Genomic DNA, 21,055 nt, shown 5'->3' with positions numbered 1-21,055 from the left:
CAATACAAGTTCAATATTTATAATTCAACAAACTGATTTTCAGAAACAGTTGATTAAATGATGCAGATTTTTCTAATTAATTCGTTTTATGTTACCAAAATCAATTTAATGCAGTCCAAAACAGTATCTCATGCATTCATGGTGTTTTCAATGTGTTTTTATGAGAGAATCAATCAGTTCAGATCATGTGAGATGCATGCACATTGGAATTGTACACTAGAATGTTTTTTGGTCAAATAACTCAGTAAAAGTAACGCATGGCTGATGAAATGGGCAGTTAAGAGCAGATAGTACTTGACACAAAGATGCTTTCTTTGACTGGGTCAGCTTAACAATTCAATTCGTGAGTAAAAGCACAATTTAAGTAAAATCAACACGTTGAAAAACAGAATCAGTTGACTAAAACAGCATCAGAGCATCAGAGATTAAAAACAGAATCTGGTTAAGTGGAATCAGCTGACTGATTTTGAAAATCATGAAATTGAACTTCATTTTTCCAGATTCAGTTTTAATAAATCAACATACTGAATTATGAAAACAGCAAATTAAAAATCATACCAGATCAATTTTTCATCATCCAGTGGCAGTTTAAGTGAAATAAACATGTTGAAATACAGAAATAACAGGTTGACAGATCATGAATTTTGCAAACAGAGGCGGATTTAAGTGAAATCAACACGTTGAAATGCAAATCAACAGGTTGACTATGACAGTTTTTAACTCTTGCATACAGCAGCATATTTTTATGAAACCAATGCATGAGTACATAAGATTAACATGCTACAAACACATCAGACCACATTCTTGATGTCTAAAATGCCTAGTTCAGTTCTTAGCTTGTTAAACCTATCTATAGCTAATGGCTTTGTAAACAAATCCGCCAATTGATTTTCAGTTTTAACAAATTTGATTTCACAATCTCCCTTTTGAACATGATCACGAATGAAATGATGCCTAATCTCTATATGCTTGGTTTTAGAATGTTGTATCGGATTCTTGGTTAAGTTGATTGCACTAGTGTTATCATGATACAAAGGTACCTTGCTTAGCCTTACACCATAGTCCAAAAGTTTATGTTTCAACCATATGATTTGTGCACAGCCATGTCCAGCAGCAATATATTCAACTTCAGTTATGGAAAGTGCCACACAAGCTTGCTTTTTGCTATTCCATGAGATTAAACTTGATCCAAGCAAATGGCAAGTACCACTTGTGCTTTTCCTATACAATTTGCACCCTGCATAGTCTGAATCTGAAAATCCACTAAGAGATATGTTAGAATCACATGGATACCATAAACCAACATTAGTTGTTCCTTTGAGGTACTTTCGAATCCTTTTTGCAGCCTTAAAGTGTGATTCCTTAGGATTTGCTTGAAATCTAGCACATAAGCATACTCCAAACTGAATATCTGGTCTACTTGCTAGAAGATAGAGCAAAGACCCAATCAACCCTCTATATTTGGTTGAATCAACTGGTTGGACAGCCTCATCTGCATCCATAAGGCAATTTGTGGCAATTATAGTGGCAGCTTCCTTGCAATCCTCCATTTTGAACTTTTTCAACAAGTCAAAACAGTATTTTGATTGATTTAAGAATGTTCCATGCTTGAGTTGCTTGACTTGCAGCCCTAGAAAGTAGGCAAGCTCACCCATCATGGACATCTCAAATTCTCCCTACATTGCTACAACAAACTCTTCACACAATGTGTTATTATTTGAACCAAAGATGATATCATCAACATACACTTGAACAAGTATAACATCACTATCATGTTTTCTAATGAAGAGTGTTTTGTCCACTGCACCTCTAGCATAACCTTTTGATAAGATAAAATTGCTTAGCCTTTCATACCATTGCCTTGGTGCTTGTTTCAAACCATATAAGGCCTTTTTCAACTTGAAAACATGGTTAGGATAGAGATGATCCTCAAATCCAGGAGGTTGTGATACATACACTTCTTCATTTAGGAAACCATTTAAGAATGCACTTTTCACATCCATTTGATGCAATTTAAAGTTACAATGCAAGCATATGCTAAGAGTAATCTCACAGCTTCTAGCCTAGCTACAGGTGCATAAGTTTCATCAAAATCAATGCCTTCTTCTTGATTATAACCTTTAGCAACTAGTCTAGCTTTGTTTCTTACTATATTACCATCTTCATCCATTTTGTTTCTAAAAACCCATTTGGTTCCAATTATATTCATATCATTAGTTTTAGGCACTAGAAACCACACATCATTTCTTGTGAATTGATTGAGTTCATCTTGCATAGCTACAATCCAATTACTATCATTCAAAGCATCATTCACATTCTTAGGTTCAATTTGAGATACAAATGCAACATGTTCACAAAATACAATCCTACGTCTAGTAGATACTCCTTGTTTGATATCACCTATGATGTTGTCCTTTGATAAACCTCTAGACTGGATCCAATCCTTAGGCAATTTGTTGTCTGTAACTTTTTCAGTCGACTGTTTTTCCTTTTCAGCCAACTGATTTCCTGCAGCAGTGGACTTTTCTACAGCAGAAATCTGCTCCTGTAGTAGATCTTCTTCATCTGCATTCTTTGACACTTGATCTTGCAATTTTGGGTTAGTTTCATCAAATATAACATGCATAGACTCTTCAACAGTCATCAATCTCTTATTATAGACTCTATATGCATGACTTTGTGTAGCATAGCCTAGAAAAACACCTTCATCCGCTTTTGGATCAAATTTTCCAAGACTTTCTTTGCCATTATTTAAGATGAAGCACTTACATCCAAATACTTTTAGGTGACTTAAAACAGGCCTTCTCCCTTTGAAAAGCTCATAAAGGGTTTTCTTCAAAATTGGCCTAATCAACACTTTATTTAAGACATAGCAAGCAGTGTTGACTGTATCAGCTCAAAAGTACTTAGGTAGTGAGTTTTCATTCAATATAGTTCTAGCTAGCTCCTCAAGTGATCTATTTTTCCTCTCAATAACACCATTTTGTTGTGGTGTTCTTGGTGCAGAAAAATTATGGTTGATACCATGCTTTTCACAAAAGTGTTCAAACTTTTTATTTTGAAATTCCCCACCATGATCACTACGAATAGACACTATCTTGGAACTCTTTTCATTTTCAAGCATCTTGGGAAGTCTTTTGAAAGCATGAAAAGTGTCATTTTTGGCAGCTAAGAACAAATTCCATGTGTACCTAGAGAAATCATCAACAATGACTAATGCATAAACATTGCCACCAAGGCTCATGGTTCGAGATGGACCAAATAGATCCATGTGAAGCATCTCTAAAGGTCTTTCAGTTGAAACAACATTTTTAGATTTAAAAGAGACCTTAGTTTGTTTTCCTTTTTGACATGCTTCACACACTCTATCCTTCTCAAACTTGAGTTTTGGTAGTCCTTCAACCAGCTATTTTCTATTCAGCCGATTGAAATGCTGCATGTGTATGTGACAAAGTCTTCTATGCCATAACCAAGTATCATCCTCTTTTGTTAGCAAATAATGGATGCTAAATGATGCATGATGCAAGTCAAGTAGATATATATTATTGACTTTCTTGCCTATCAAAACAATACTACCATGTGCATCATATATCAAACAACTATTTGGTTCAAACATGACTTTAAAGCCTTTATCACATAGTTGACTTATACTTATCTAATTGTGTTTGAGTCCTTCCACCAGCAGCACATTCTTGATGTTGAAAGAGGATCCATTGCCTATGACTCCATTTCCAAGGATTCTTCCTTTGTTGTTGTCTCCATAGGTTACAAACCCTTCCTCCTTCAATTCCAACTTTGCAAATTTGGTTTTATCTCCTGTCATATGTCTCGAACAGCCACTATCAAGGTACCACAAATCTTTCTTATCACCTTTCATGACCGGCAAAACAGATTTGGATTATTTGGTACCCTTTGATAGGTTGGGTCTATCATGGTTATGCCTTTCTAGATCCTTTTGGGATCCATTTCATAATCCCTTTAGGAACATCATATTTTCTAGCATGACAGTTCTTAATAACATGACCTTTTTGCATACAATAGTTGCATGAAATGAATGGCATGTCACTTGGCATGCTTTTAGAAAAGAAACTAGAGAACTTCTTGGTTTTCTTTTGAAAAGAAGGATTGAAACCAAGTCCAGCTTTGCCAAATACACAATTTTGTGAACCAAGAACAGCCTCTAAGTTTGCTTCTCCTCTTGTGAACCTTGAACAGGTCTTTATAAGGTATTTCACTTTATTTTTCAAAACTGTGCAGTTTTCACAAGATATTTCAGCTGACTGATTTCTAAAACAATCGGTTGAATTACTATAAATCATTTCCAAATGTTCAAAATCAGTTTTTAAATCAGCTGTTTCTTTTTCCAGTTGACTAACTTTGTTTTCCAACCAATTGTTTAAGCCTTTCAACCGATTGTTTAATGCAGAAATCTTGTTTGCTTCATTATGCAACTCTTCAAAATCATGCAACAATTGATTATAGTCATTTAAGTCTAGAGAACTTACTTGGCTTGAGGAAGATGACTCATAACCAGCCATGAGACACAAGTTGGCTTTTTCACTCTCATCTTGTGAGGAGCTACTTGTTGTTGAATCATCATTGTCCTCCCATGCAATGTATGCACATTTCTCCTTTGACTTCTTCTCCTTTTTCCTATCAACACTCTTCTCCTTTTCTTTGTTAGCATTTGGACATTCAATTTTGATATGTCCTTGTTTTCCACAGTTATAACATGTAAAATTAGAAGAGTTTGATTCATTGTGTTTGGAAGTATACCTTTTGGGATTACCTTTGATACCTTTCCTTTTGAGATACTTACCAAACCTCTTGACAAGGAGATTCAAGTTCTCACTTTCACTTGATTCAGCCACCTCATCCTCGAGTTCCTCATTTTTCTTGGTGCTAGTCTTCAAGGCTACGTTCTTGACCTTTTTCTCACTTGACTCAAGCTCATTAAGCTTTTGCATCTCAATCTCATGCTCCCTAAGCTTAAAAAACAATGCAGTTGTAGTCAAAGTAGATAGATCTCTTGTTTCTAAGATAGTCGTGACCTTTGGTTGCCAAGATCTATCAAGACACTTTAGCACCTTGGTGTTTAACTCTTCCTTGTCAAATTCCTTACCCAAGCCTATGAGATGGTTGACTATGTGACTGAATCTCTTTTGCACATCTGCTATGGACTCTCCTTGTTTCATCTTGAATAGCTCATATTCTTGAATCAAGGCATGCTTTTTAGCTCTTTTAACATCATTGGTTTCTTCATGAGTCACTTCAAGAACCTCCCACATTTCCTTGGCACTCTTGCATTGTGAAACACGAAAAAACTCATCCATGTTGAGAGATGAAGTGAGGATATTCTTTGCATTGCAATCATATTGAGCTCTCCTTCTCTCTTCATCATTCCATTGAGTCCATGGCTTATTAACCTGCACATCATCAACAATATGCTTATGAGTATATGGTACATTTATGATTGCATCCCATATCCCTTGATCTATTGACTCAATAAAGATTTTCATCCTGATTTTCCAAAATTGGTAATTAATGCCACTAAACATAGGGGGTCTATGAATTGAGGCACCTTCACCAAAAGGTAACTTGTTTTCAGCCATTTCAAGTAGTTCAAAACAGATTTAGGACCTTACTTGATCAAATTTCAAATACCTTACTCTAGATGCCAATTGTTAGTTTTGAAATGGTTGAAAAGCCAAGAGAGGGGGGTTGAATTGGCTAGTTAAAATTTTAGGCTATCTTTGCAAGCTAAAAGCCACCTTTAATTGAATCAAATAGATCACCAAGTTAGGATGAAAACAGTACTGAACTATACACTTTCAATCGATCAAAAACAGAGTTAACAGATTGATTTTACTAAACAGATTCTGTTCTGGTATAATCAATCGATTGAAACTGAAAAACAGTCGACTCAAATACTGGGAAAAATGTAGAAATGCGAATTTAAATTTTAAACCACAAACAATGCTCAAGAATGATCAAGATCAGTTCCAAATGATTATACAAACATGCTCAATGCTTCGGATGCTATGAAAACATGCAAGAACATGAAAAAGATGATTAAAGCACATGTTCTTGAAACTTTAAAATGAAAATGCCAGAGAGAAAGGTTAGAGAAGAGAGGACACCACGAATTTTTATACTGGTTCACTCAAACCTGAGCTACATCTAGTTTGTCAAGGCAACCTTAGCTTGACTTTGCACTATTTCAAAATTTTTACAAAGTATCCACCCTTACACTTCTAAAATATGCAAAAACACCACAAAAGACTCTTGAATCACACAAGAATCACACCAGCACAGCAAGAACCCTCTTGCAGACCTGGAAAACCACCAGGCACACACACAAAGCTTGAGAAATATCAAACCTTAGTGGTAGCACAGCCTTGCCTACTACAAACCACTTTCTCCAAGCTCCAAACCAAGACAAAAGCTTCAAGAATTGATCCAAGATCAATCTTCAACACCTTCAACACCTATGATCACGAAGGAGAGAGTTTCCACAAGTTTCCATAACAAAATCGTGCTCTAAAATGATCAACAGACCTCTCTTTCGAAAATCACAGCTTTTATAGTCAAACTGTTACGAAATTCAACAGGTTGATTTTCAAATCAATCGGTTGATTTCACTTGACTTAAGTGAAATCAGTTGATTAAAAACTAAATCAACTGAATGAATTTGTTGCAGTTTAAGACTACTCCAGCCAACCTTTTAACCTGTTAAAAAGCCATTCAACAAATTAAAAACACACTAAAGACCAAACTACATCTAATTAATGCTTTAAGGTCTACAACATGAATTACAAACAACAAATACACTTTCTTAATGATGTAACTACATGGAGAGCACACATTCCAACCTTGATCACCATGGATATCATCAAATCTGCTTTCCTTCATCAATGTAGGCTTCATTCCAATGGTTATGGCTTCAAGATAGTTCAAAAGAGCTTCATTCAATCTCCATCAAATCTTCAAGAAGCAAACCACCTTGGCTTCTCATGTCAACACCCGGCACTTTTCCAAGCGTTGAGGAAGGAGATGGCTGCCAAGGCTAAAACAGCCAGGAACACTAATGTTCCCAACTTGCAGGAGTCGCTAGTTGAGGTGCACGTGCACGACGGTACTAAGAGAAAGGCTGAGTTTTTAGCTCGACTCGGCAAGGGTAAAGATGTAAAGAAGGTCAGGGTGGCATTGCTTGGGGCGGGGTCAGCCAATGGGACGAAAGGGCCAGAGTCCGATTTGATTGAGTTGCCAAAAATGTCTGTTAGGAAAGATATTGCTATTAATCTTCCAGAGACAATCATCAATTCTATCGACGGTATGGAGGCGAATCATCTCATAAGGACCATGGTTGAATTTGGAAGCAAGGCATTGATACTGAGTCGCCAGGTTGGGTCTTTGTACCGACGAGAAGTTAAGGAGGGAGGTAGGGAAAAGGTGGACGAATTGCAAGGAAAAGTTTATAAGTTTGAGGAGGAGAGGGTCGCTTGGAAGAAGGAAAGGGGGAGTTGGGAGGAGGAGAGGAAAAGGTTGGGAACCTGGAAAGTTCGTTGCTTTGATTCGGAGGGAAAACTTAATAAGAGGATAGCGGACCTGAAGGCTGACTATGACGACTTGAAGGAAAAATATGAGGGTGTTGAGGTTGAACTTGATGATTTGAAGGGTTGTATTATCCAAGAGCATATTAATGGGTTCCAGAAGGGGTTGCGACAGGCGGCCTTCTTTTATAAGGATGTTGATGCTGCTGACTCTAAGTTTGATGTAAATAAATATGTTGTTGATGGGCAGCTCGTTAACGAGGCTGAGAGTAGCCAGGAGAAGGAGGTGGAGAAGGAAGCGGCCGAGGAGGAGAAGGAAGCGGCAATTGCCGTGGAAGGTGGCGATGACAAGGCGGAATAGGACTTTTATTTTTTATTATTTGAAATCGTTATTGAGCTTATATCTGTAATAATTGGTACATCATGTGTGTGGCACTCCGTACATTTCTTTGCTTTTATTTTAATATGATTAATGCTTTAAGTATGCTATATTGTTTGTCGGATGTGAATAGTATTTAAGTTTGGCGAATTCAGTTATTTGTTAAGGGTGTTCGACCCAGGCCGCTTACTTGTGGTAAGGGTGGGGAACTTAAACGAATTAACCAACAAGTTAAGGGTGTTCGACCCAGGCCGCTTACTTGTGGTAAGGGTGGGGAACTTAAACGAATTAACCAACAAATTAAGGGTGTTCGACCCAGACCGCTTACTTGTGGTAAGGGTGGGGAACTTAAACGAATTAACCAACAAGTTAAGGATGTTCGACCCAGGCCGCTTACTTGTGGTAAGGGTGGGGAACTTAAACAAATTAACCAACAAGTTAAGGGTGTTCGACCCAGGCCGCTTACTTGTGGTAAGGGTGGGGAACTTAAACGAATTAACCAAGTTAAGGGTGTTCGACCTAGGCCGCTTACTTGTGGTAAGGGTGGGGAACTTAAACGAATTAACCAACAAATTAAGGGTGTTCAACCCAGGTCGCTTACTTGTGGTAAGGGTGGGGAACTTAAACGAATTAACCAACAAGTTAAGGGTGTTTGACCCAGGCCGCTTACTTGTGGTAAGGGTGGGGAACTTAAACGAATTAACCAACAAGTTAAGGGTGTTCGACCCAGGCCGCTTACTTGTTTTAAGGGTGGGGAACTTAAACGAATTAACCAACAAGTTAAGGGTGTTCGACCCAGGCCGCTTACTTGTGGTAAGGGTGGGGAACTTAAACGAATATGAGAAGTGAAGTAAAGAATGGTCATAAAGTTGGGAACCCTTTGTATTATTCATTGAATCTGGGGTGCCTCATTAAAACCTCCCCAACTAAAACCCTCCTTAGGGAAAAAAGACCAGGTGAGGAAAAAGAGTACACCCAGGGTTACAAGTGTTTGGTGCGATGTAATACATGTTTTTAACTAAAGTAGAACTTGAGATGGGACACATTCCATGTATTGGGTATTTCTTCCCCAGATAACTGCTCCAGCCGATATGCTCCTCCCCCAGCGTCTTCACGTATTCGGTATGGGTTGTCCCAATTGGCGGAGAACTTGACATCCTTCTTTCTTACACTGTTGGCTATTCTCCAAACTCTAAGTCTTCTTTTGCGAATGATCTTGGGCATAGGTTGGCGTTATATTTCCTGGCGGCTCTTTTGTTTGGCAGCTAAGTTGCGTATTTGAGCTTTTTCTCTTAGCTCGGGTAGGAGGTCAAGTTGGGTGGCCATGTTTTGATGATTCTGGGTTGGGTCGTATAGTTCTCGGCATAGGGATGGTTCACCAATTTCAACGGGTATCATGGCGTCTGCACCATATATTAGGCTGAACGGAGACTCATTCGTTGCTGATTGAGGGGTACACCTGTAGGCCCACAACACTTCTACTAGTTCTTCTGCCCATCGGCCTTTGGCGCTGTCCAACCACTTGTGTAGCTCCACTGGGATAACCTTGTTTGCCGCCTCGACCTGTTCATTGGTATGTGGGTGTTCAACAGAACTGGTTATGTGTTTGATGCCTAGACCGGTGTAGAATTTAGCGAGTTCTTTATATCTAAACTGTCATCCATTGTCTGTGATGATGGTATGTGGGACACCATATCGGCATATAATATCCTTCCAAACTGGTGCGAAGGATTCTGGTAGTCATGGTGCGTGCGCCGGAATGGTAGCCGCATACGCCTTCGTGTAATTCCTTATGATGTACTAGGCTTGTTCTGTAGTGACGCATTTGAGAAGTGGTTGGCCATATCCGCGTTTGTAAAGATCATCACCTATCATGGTATATTTGGCGGCCTTAGCCATCCAAGTTTTGTCAGCATCTAGTGAGGGGTTGCCGGTTTGGAGATATTGGATATAAGGGGTGGTCTAGTTGTGGGCTTGGGGATGAGTGAGGTTGTCAGCTGGGGTGTGGGTTAGGTTATAGCAAGTATTTGTGATGAAAGGTGCGGATAGTGTCTGTTGCAATAGGGATCGGTGGTGGCTTTTTAATTTGGTGCTGGCTAATTTGGATAGGATGTCGGCTCTGATGTTGTCGGTCCTAGGAATATGTTCGATGCGGACTTGGTCAAAAGCGGATTGAATGACTGCACGGACTAGATGGTAATATTGTAAAAGGGTGGGGTCCTTGATCTGGAATTCGTCATTTAGGTGGCCCACAGTAAGCTTGGAGTCGGTTTTGCACGTTAAAGATTTGACGCCAACTTCGCGGGCCAGGGAAAGTCCGGCGAGGATGGCTTCGTATTTGGCTTGGTTGTTGGATGTTTTGAAGGCGAAGTGGAGGGATTTCTCAATGAGGATATCGTTAAGGCCTTCTAAAACAATGTCAGCGCCAGCACCTTTCGGATTTGAAGAACCATCTACATGAAGTGTCGACTGGTCCTTTGTGGGTGTCTGTTGGAGGTCATTAACGAAGTCTAGGAGGCATTGGGCTTTTATGGGGCCATCGGGTTCATAATGAATGTTAAATTCGGACAACTCAACGGCCCAGGACGACATCCGTCCTGCCAGGTCTGGATTTTGCAATATCTTCTGGATTGGGTAATCGATTTTGACGGTGATGTTGTGGTTTGGAAGTATGGGCGCACGCGGCGACCTGTGTGTACCAAGGATAGGGCCAACTTTTCCACCATTTGGTATCTGGTTTCAGGATCTTGCAGCGTTTTGTTGACAAAGTAAACAGGATGTTGTGTGTCGCCTACATCTTGAACAAGTGCGGCGCTGACTGTGTGATCGGTGGCTGTGATGTAAACCAACAGGGGTTGATGAGTATCCGGCTTGTGGAGGATAGGTGGTGAGGTAAGGGTGGTTTTCATCTTTTGGAAAATTTGTTCGCAGTCGTTAGTCCACGTGAACCTGGCAGATTTTTTGAGGAGTTGTATTATGGGTTGGGTTTGTTCAGCTAGTTTGGGCAGGAAGCGGGAAATGGCTGTAAAATGGCCTATGAGGCGTTGGACTTCTTCGATGTTGGTGGGACTACGCATTTCGATAATCGCTTTGCATTTTTCAGGGTTGGCCTCTATGTCGCGCTGGGTTAGCATGAATCCGAGGAATTTGCCGCGGTCGACGTCGAATACACACTTGTCGGGGTTGAGGCGAAGGTTGTATTGGCGTAATGCGGAGAAGACTGCCGAGAGGTCCTACGTGTGTTGGTGATGGCTTAGAGATTTGATAACCATGTTATCGACGTATACTTCGACACATTGTCCCATCAAATGACTGAAAACTTTGTCCATCAATCGTTGGTAGGTTGCTCCGGCGTTTTTGAGGCCAAAAGGCATAACTCTGTAAAAATAATTAGCGTCGTCTGTGATGAAGGCGGTCTTGTTCATGTCGGATGCGGCCATGGGGATTTGATTGTAACCGGAATATGCATCCAGGAAACTGAGTACGTTATTTCCTGTCGCGCCGTCAACAAGTCGGTCAATGTTGGGTAAGGGGTAGGCATCTCGAGGACAGGCTTTGTTTAGATCTGTGTAATCGACACACATCTGCCACTTGCCGTTGGCTTTCTTCACCAAGACTACGTTAGAAAGCCAAGTGGTGTATTGAGCTTCTTCAATGAATCTTGCGCTTAATAACTTATCGGCCTCGGCCTTAGCCGCTAGGCGTCGTTCCTCACCGAGTTTGCATTTTTTCTGAGAGATATAGTGGCCTTCTTTGTAGATGGATAACTTGTGGGATGCTACTAGAGGGTCTACTCCGGGTAAGTCAGCAGTTGACCAACCGAAAAGGTCTGTGTTGCCGACTAGAACATGTGTGATGATGGCACGCTCGTCAGAGTTTAATCTGGTGCCTACGTTGATAGAGTGGCCATTTGGAAGTTCCAGGGGGGAGGTTTCTTCAACCGGTTTGAGACGAACATCTCGGCCCACTCTGGGGTCTAGATCTTCGCCCGATAGAGTGATCCCAGAGCCAGGTGGTCGCTCGATGTGGTTGGTTTGCTGGATTGGGAGTTGTGGGCGTAGGCTGGCCATGTAGCATTCGCGTGCCAGACGTTGGTCGCAATGGACGGTGAGAATTTCGCCAGAAGGGGAAGGGAATTTCATGGCCAGGTGAGGGGTAGAGACGACGGCACAGAGGGTGTTGAGCGAGGGACGGCCAAGGAGGACATTATAGGATGTGAGTGCGTCAACGATGAGAAAGCGAATGGGAATGGTTTTAGTTTGGGATCCGTCATGAAATACGGTGTGAAGGTCAATGTAGTCGCGGGTGGAAACTTGTTCTCCAAAAAAGCCATAGAGGGGTTCATCATACGGGACCATGGCAGTGTCTGGAAGCTGGAGTTTTTGATATGTTGCCCAGTAGAGGATGTCAACGGAGTTGCCCTGGTCGACAAGGACTTTCTTGACTGCGTAGTTTTCGATTTCGACAATGATGACCATGGGGCCGTCTTGTTGGTGATCGAGGTCGTGGAAGTCATCGTCCATGAAGGTGATGGGAGGCATGCGGCGTCTGTGATGGGAATGAGTAATATGGTTGATGATTGGATATGGCGGAGGTGTTTCTTTCTGGCAGAAGAGGTGGATCCTCCATTAGCGAAATCGCCAGAGATGGTGTTGATAGTGCCACGTAGGGGAGGGTCGGTAGGGGTAACATCGGTGCGAGCTGGTTGGGGGTCCTGGTTAGTGGATTGGGTAGGGCGTCTGTCGTAGCGAGAGTCGTAGGGAGGGCGTATGTGGTCAGATCGAGGAGGGTGACGGGTTCGAGAGGAATGATCATCTCTGCGGATGAAGCGGCGAAAGTGGCCAACACAAACCAGTTCTTCAATTTTATCCTGGAGTGTTTTGCAGTCCTTTGTAGTGTGGCCATGGTTGCGGTGGTAGCGGCAATATTTGGTCATATCAGCATTGGGGGGAGTGGTCGTCTTGTGCGGTGGTGGGATAAGGTCAACTTGTAAGGCCTCATCAAGGAGGCGGGATCTAGGGACATTAAGGGGAGCATATCTAGTAAAGCGGGGTTGGCGGGGCTCGCGTGATCTGGGACCAGGGCGGGGGTGTGGTGGGGTGGGGTTGGCGGTGGTGGCTGCATAGTCATTGCAGAATCTGGTGTGGAGGGTCTGCATTTCCTCCATTCGAACATAGTTGGCAGCACGCAACTTGAGCTCGTGCATAGAGGTAGGTGGGTGGAGGTAGACATTGTTGGCGAAGGGGTCGGGTTGGAGGGTAAAGGCCATACATTGGAGGATCATTTCCTGGTTGAGGTGTGGGGTGCGAAGGGCTGCCTTACTGAAACGATCGATGAATGCCCTGAGCGGCTCACCTTGTTCTTGTTTGGCGCCTCATCGGTTGGACGTAATTCCATGGATCCTCTTAAGGGGAGTCCCTGGTGGTGCCTCGACAAAAGGACGTAATTCCACGGGGGGTCGTGGTGGTGCCTCAGGGCTAGGGCATAATTCCACGAAGGCCACGTGGTGGTGCCTCCTGTAAGGGTATAATTCCGTGAAGGCCTTGTGGTGACGCCTCATTGCTAGGACCTAATTCCACTGCCACGTGGTGGTGCCTCAGTTAAGTATCCGGATAGTTTAATCTTAGGGTTTTATATGGATGGGTATTTCACATGGGATGACTGCTATGTATGATTGAATATGAATGGTGTGTTGTGTGCCTGTATGATGACTTTTCGCTAGCTTACCCTTTTGCTTACTTGTGTGTTATGTGTGGTCTCTTCCTTTGCAATGATCATCAACCTTGTTGATGTGAGCAGATGTGAGAACCCCTGGCAGTGGTGATGGTAATAGGAATGCTACAGCTTGATGGATTGGATGGGTGTTGGGCCCACTGTGGGGCCCATTACTGGAGGGTTATGTTATTTATGTTTTCTTGTCCGATCAAGACCTAGTAATTTTAATTATGTTCTTTTTAGTATTTTGTTCTGGTTGGGCCATGTGGGGCCCTTTCCTTGTAATCTGGGTATAATGGACATATTGTATACCTTCTTACCCAAAACCCTGTACTCTTTGAATATTCATGTATGTGATGTTTTATTGATTGAGGTTGTTCAGTCTGTGGGACGTTACAACAATTATAGTTTCATCTATATGCTACAATGTGAAATTTGTATTGTGAAACTTTACCATTAAATTTTTAATAATATATAAATATATAAATATATTCTACTAATAGAAAAAACAATGATCTTCCATACTTTCATTTAAAATATCATGATGTGGAATAAAACCAATGATGCATTTATTGAAATGGTAGAATCTTCAATCAAGTGAATACTAAACTTAGTTCACTAATCCCATTAAAATAAGAGAAATGATTATTTCACAATTCGTAATTAAATTTCCTCTTCATAACCCTTTATAATATTGTTTTATTCAATAATCTAATTTATATATAATTTAGTATCCTACTTTAATATGTTACTATTATTTAGGTTGTCATATTGAAAAGTTAGTGTCAAAACTAACTTTTTACAAACCTAACAATATTTTTAAAACTACATTTATTATGGGAAAAAAAACAATTAAATGATTTTGGTTTTAGTCCCTCTTTCAATGTTTGCTCTAATTAGGTTCCTATCCTTTTGAAATTAATGGAATAAGTCCTTAATGTTTAATAGTGTTAGTGTTTTTTCTTGTGTGGCAAATGGAATGCCATGTCACTACTCCATTTAAATGACACATGGAAAATAAAAAATAAAACATAATTTTTTTATGCAACACATATGAAATGTTTTGATCCAACTGTTATCTTCATTTCTTGAAACCCATCAACACTCTCCATTACCTTCATCCTTTCCATCACCATCTATTGTCACCCACATCTTCCTCCTACCTAAAAAAAAAAGCAAAACAAAACAAAACACTAAAACCCCACCATCGACAACCTTCATTTTTCTTCTCCTTCATATACACAAAACTCACATTCACTACCAAATCCCCATTGTTTGTGCCAAAGGGTTCCTCCTTCTCCCCAAAATTTATAATCTTGGAAACACACTCAACTTCCACAAACAGCTTGCGCAACCTCTCAATAGTTCATGAGCTTTAACTCGTCAACAATAACAATAAACTTCTGGCACGCACTCTCCATTATCTTCTCCCTATAGAGGGAGTCGTTGTGGTCCTTTACGAGGTTGAGGAAAGGGTCACCCTTGTCTGCAACGTTGGTGGACAAATTGACGACAACGTGGGAGTCGACAGTGAGGATTCCGACAATCCCAAATTGAAGACCATTCCAGATTTAACGTACTTTACAGCATTGTAGGCAGTGATCTTCTTAAGGTTATCTTAGGGGAAGGTGACGGAGGGCGAGGAAGGGAGGAGGAGGTTGGTGTCCATGGAAAGCTTCTTGATGGCAGTGAAGTGCGAGTAGGGAATGGCAATCTTAATGGGGTGAGGAAATGGGTGAAAAAACCTAAACTTGCCCAAATAGATGTTTAGACGTTGGTAGAAGCTTAAGTAAGAGAGATAAGGTTTAAGGATTAGAGATGTTTGAGATTGATTGGGTATATATGTAAGGAGAGAATCATCGGCAACTTTGATGGCCAAATCGATGACAGGGTGGAAGTCAAGAATGGGGATTCCGACAATCCCAAATCGATGATCATGTTGGATTCGACGTACTCGATAGCTTCGTAGGCGACGATCTTCTTAATGTTGTCTTGGGCGAAGATGGCGGAAGGGGAGGAAGGGAAGAGGAGGTCGGCATCCTTGGCAGCCTTTTCGATGGCGATAAAATGTGGGTAGGGAATGGCTATCTTGATGGGTGGAAGAAATAGGTGAAAAAAACCTAAACTTGCCACGACTAGAAGTTTTAACGTTAGTGGAAGAAAAAACAAGAGAGATGAGGTTGAAGTGTTAGAGATGATTGAGATTGATTGGGTATATATGTAGAGAGAGAAACATCGACAACGTTGGTAGCCAAATCAACAACAGGGTGGGAGTCGAGAGTGGGGATTCCGACAATCCCAAATCGATGACCATGTCGGATTCGACGTACTTGACGACCTTTTAGGCGACGATCTTCTTAAGGTTATCTTGGGGGAAGATGGTAGAAGGGGAAGAAAGGAGGAAGAGGTCGACATCCATAACAGCCTTCTCGACGGTGATGAAATACAAGTAGGGAATGGCCATCTTAATGGGTGGTAAATCGGTGAAAAAACCTAAACTTGCCACGTTTAAAGGTTTAAATGTTGGTAGAAGCATAAATTAGAGAGATAAGGTTAAAGGGTTAGATATGATTGAAATTGATTGAATATATATATATATATATATATATATATATATATATATATATATATATATATATATAGAGAGAGAGAGAGAGAGAGAGAGAGAGAGAGAGAGAGTGTGTGTGGATAATGGAAAGAAAAGTAAAAGAAAAGTAATTTGGTTCAAACACTACATTTTTGTAGTTTGAAGAGAAATCATAGATGGGGATTTGGGGGAGATGAAAGGTGTGAAGATGAATGGCAAAATCGAAGTTGGGGAAGAAGCCTGGCTTGAGAAAGAAGAAGAAAATGAAGTAGAAAATCAAATTAGGTTTTTAAATTAAATAATTTGCCACGTGTTCCAAACGAAATTTTGACGTGACACTTCATTTGCTACATAAAAAAAAAAAAAAACTATTGTCATTGGATATTAAAGACCGATTCCATAAATTTCAAAGAGATAGGAACATCTCTAAAGTAAACTTTGAAAGAGAGAATAAAACTAAAATCGCTTAATAGTTTGGGGACAAAAAACATAGTTAACCCAAAAATAAATTATCATTACCTGCTAGTCATATACCATCCTCTCAATCTAATATTTCAAATTAGTGTTGTTGGAGTCCTCAAAGTTAGCAAATATCACTAAATAAACAACTCTTAAGTGACATAATTTTATATAATTTATAATATTATTATTTAAATTATATAAATCAATCAATAATTTTATTGTTTAAATTAAATTTCTAGAATTTAATTATATAAAATTGTATATTATATAGTTATTAAAAATTTAAATTGTGTAATTAAGTTATATTTATATGATTTAAATGGAAAATAAGTTGTTTTATTATTGGTTACGAAGAGGAGCAAAAAGGATTCTTGAAGTTTTAGACCGAAACCAAAGTCACCGTTAGGAACTACCAACTCATATTACCAACTCATATTCTATGTCGTAATATTTTTTTATATAATATGATGGTTCATTAGAGAATATAGTACGGACGGAACATACAAGTTAATTAATGGAAATTAATGAAGGAATAATTTTGAATGGAAAGCGAAATAATGCAAAATGGATAGACTTTGTTGAAATAAAAACTAATTGTTTTAGTAGAAAAAGGAATCTTAATTGTCCCTCTTCAATGCTACCTAATAATAAAAACTATATAACTATTAATATGGAATGATTATTTTTTTTGGCCGAAAAAAAGAATTTTAGTTATTTTGGCGTTTTGGGAAGCCTTGTTCTTAATTTAATTATTATTACAGGTCTTTTTCATTTCAATTAGGGGTGGCAATGCGGGCCGGCCCGCCCCGCCCCGCCCCGCATATACATTGGTCCGCGGGCCTGCGGGTCGGCCCGCTTTTTTTTTTTTTTAATTTTTTTATTTATTTATTTATTTTATAATAAAACTTTCAATGTTTAAAAATTGGGAAACTTTAAGAAGTTCACAAAATTAAGTAAAGACTTTGGGGAATTAGATGATAAATTGATAATTCAACATTTTCATCATATTCATACTATGACATACACAATGGATTCTTTAAATTTTAGCATATTAAAAATTACACAATACTTGTCTTTTCCAATTATACAAGAATTTGAAATGTTAATGCAAGAGTCCATAAAAGAAGTAATTAATATATACAAGTACAAGTTTTTTTTTTTTAAATTTTATGCGGGCTTACGGGCCGGCCCGCGCGGGCCGCGGGCTAGCCCGTGCGGGCCGCGGGCCTATGCAGGCCGAGCCTGCGCGGGCTTGCGGGCTCAATATCCTGGCCCGTCCCGCATTTTTTCTGCGGGCCTGCGGGCCGGGCCCGCGGGCCAGGCCCTAATTGCCACCCCTAATTTCAATGCTTATTGTCCAAACAGTGGAATTTTTAGAAAGAAAATCCTGCACAAAAAAGCATGTATCAACAACGTCAAGCATGACGTAGATCGAGGGTGAGTAATTAAAAATTAAAAAATAATACAAAAATAAAAAGGTTGTTTGTTACTTAAGAAAACAATTAATAGAATAATGTAAGGGTATATAACTTGCCCAAGATATCACCACCACTAGGAATGACAAAAATGTTCATGTCTGATGGACATCCTTGGAGGAGAAGTGGAAGGGATCCATGGAGAATGCTTAAGATGCAGCAGAATTGGAGAAGTAGATGAGGTTTGCCCTCGAAAATGGAAGATTTATGAAGATGAAGAGTAGAATTGATGCTATGGTATGGAAGGTGGCTAGAGGAGATGAAGGAGAAGGATAGCCAAGTGTGCTCTCAAAGAAGAGTAGAAGGAGTGGAATGTTCTCAACAACTATGCTTCGCAAATTCAAGAGTAACCATTACATGTGCATAGGAAGCTATCATTTATACTAGATTAGTTTCCTTAATGCAATTCAAATTAAGCACCAATGTAATGGAGATGTAGCTTGAATAACAAGCTTGATTGGAGGTCGTGTGATGTAGGAGATTTCCACTTCACACAAGGAGTCTTACACTTTGACTTAAGTGATTTTTGAAATTAATTTTAAAGTCAAAGTGTGTATTAGCAAAATATGTTGAGGAGTGTAAAATAATGGCATGAGATGGATGACAAAATGGTTGAAAGGGAAACAAGACAAAAGATGGAATGGAAAAGGAAGAAGAGTTTAAAGATAGGATTACTCCCTTTGGAAATTGGGTCTTCATGGAAGGGAGTGTAGAAGGATGGAACACTACTTCCTTAATCATGATTTCCCTTTTTGCTTTTGAATTTCTCTTAAACTCTACCACCTTGGATTGTCATTCAAACTCTTGCTCTTGTCTTAGTTTCTCTCGTTCTTCATATTCTTTTCTCTCATTCTCTTCTTTGGCTTTTCTTATATACTCCTCTTTTGCCTTTTCTTCTTCATCTCTTTTCTTCTTCTCTTTTATCTTTATTTCTTCTTGCTCTCTTTTCTTTTCTAAAACTCGAAGCTTCTCATGTTATTCTTTTTCTCTTTTCTTTTCAAGCCTTTCATTCTCTCTCTTATGTTGTGCTCTCTCTCTTTGCTTACTCAAGAGCCAGTCAAGGTTGTTCTTAAAATCGTTTTCTTATCTAAACTTGGCAAGATTTTGGATGAATGCTTCACCTATGCCAATAAATTTTTCTATCCTAGATTGTTGCTATTGAGTTATCCTAAATGAAGGGGGAATAAACTATTTCCACATGCATTCTTTTAATTCAAAAAAGTGTTAATGCATGATTCTCTTCCCTTTTGCACTTTAGACTGTCTCTTTTGCCATCACTCAAATGCACGTCCTATAAACCTAGAAATAATGTACGGGTATCGGGACGAGTAGCAAGTGTATTTTTTTGTTGCGGGTCAGGTTACAAGTAGGCACTATCTATGCCCAACCTGACCCATTGTCATCCTTATTAACAACCTATCACATGTCCTCACAACCAACCATGCAGTCCTCAACATATTACCACCAAGTAATATCAATGGTATGGCATGCTCTCATAACCAACCACCCAACTTATTCTCGAACGCAACTTACCAAAGATGTCACTTAGCATTACTCTCATAGTGAGCCCTAACAAAGTACACAACTTTTCATTACTCATATCAAGAAGCTCGAGGAAGTGCACAACTTCTCATTACTCACATCAAGAGCCCCGACGAAGTGCACAACTTCTCATAACTCTTATCGAGAGTTTCAACGAAGTGCACCTCTAGTATAATCACATATAGATACCTTTCATTACATTCATATACAAAGTATACATTGTCTCATCATGATCATATACATCAATCAACAATCACATGATTATCCACATTCATGACCAATAAACATAGCCATATCAAGGCCTCATCATCACATGTATCACAACACATTGGCATCATACAATCATTATTATTATATTAAGCATACATCATTCATCATGCCCAAACATTCAATATAATACAAAAACAAGATTTAGCACAAGAAAATAATCAATACAATAAAATCGTGAAAACAACAATCATGCGTGACATATATGTCCAACTACAGACCTCCCCACTAAGATCATTTCATTCAAACTAAATAACATGTTATTGACCATCTATCAAACCTTTAGTTTAATCCAACAATTAACGAATTGAAAAATCAATTTTTACAAAATCTACACAAACTAGAAAAACACACTCGCCCATTGACACTACCATTCATCCAGCGAATAGCCCCAACTCGTCCAACAACCCAATTCGTCCAGCGACAACTTTTTCTTTAGAAAGAAATGCATGGTTTGTTGATTATAGTCGATATAGCATGAGAATCTAATGAATACATAACACTTTTAAATCAAATTAAAACACCAAGTTTGTTAGCTCCCTACAAAAAGTAGCCAATTCAAGTAGATTGGATTCATCCTAAAACATTGTGCAAGCATCAAATCGAAATCCATGAGGAAAACATTGACATGCTCAATGGGACAACCGTTTAAAATATCACACACAAAGGACTAGTTTTGAAAGAATAAGAGTTAAAGTGTGTAAAAAATTGAGGATTGGAAAAGTAACAATGTCTTAGAATACACAACACAACAACATCCACTAATTATGGGTTTGTGGTCCTCCTTTTACCAACATTAGTCAAACAAAAAGGGGCAAAAGGAGTAACTAGGCCAATGATTAGTCAAACTTTGAGTAATCTCATAACAATAAACGTTGAACAAATTGTAAGTACACGAGTAGAACATGTGTTGCATGGGATTAGTAATCTAATATGTAGGCCAATCAAGAATTCCTAATCCACGATACCAATACAACATGCTTGTTTCAACAAACAAGTTAGTTTGGAAAGATATGGCACAGAACTTGAAACTATAGGAATAGGATTATTAAATACCTCTTTGATATTATAAGAC

Source organism: Vigna unguiculata, chromosome 5 (genome assembly GCF_037176805.1).
Source record: "Vigna unguiculata cultivar grain cowpea cultivar isolate G323 ecotype 2 chromosome 5, ASM3717680v1, whole genome shotgun sequence".
Lineage (NCBI taxonomy): Eukaryota > Viridiplantae > Streptophyta > Magnoliopsida > Fabales > Fabaceae > Vigna > Vigna unguiculata.
The sequence above is the reverse complement of the archived record's forward strand: the minus strand, read 5'-3'. Positions refer to the sequence as shown.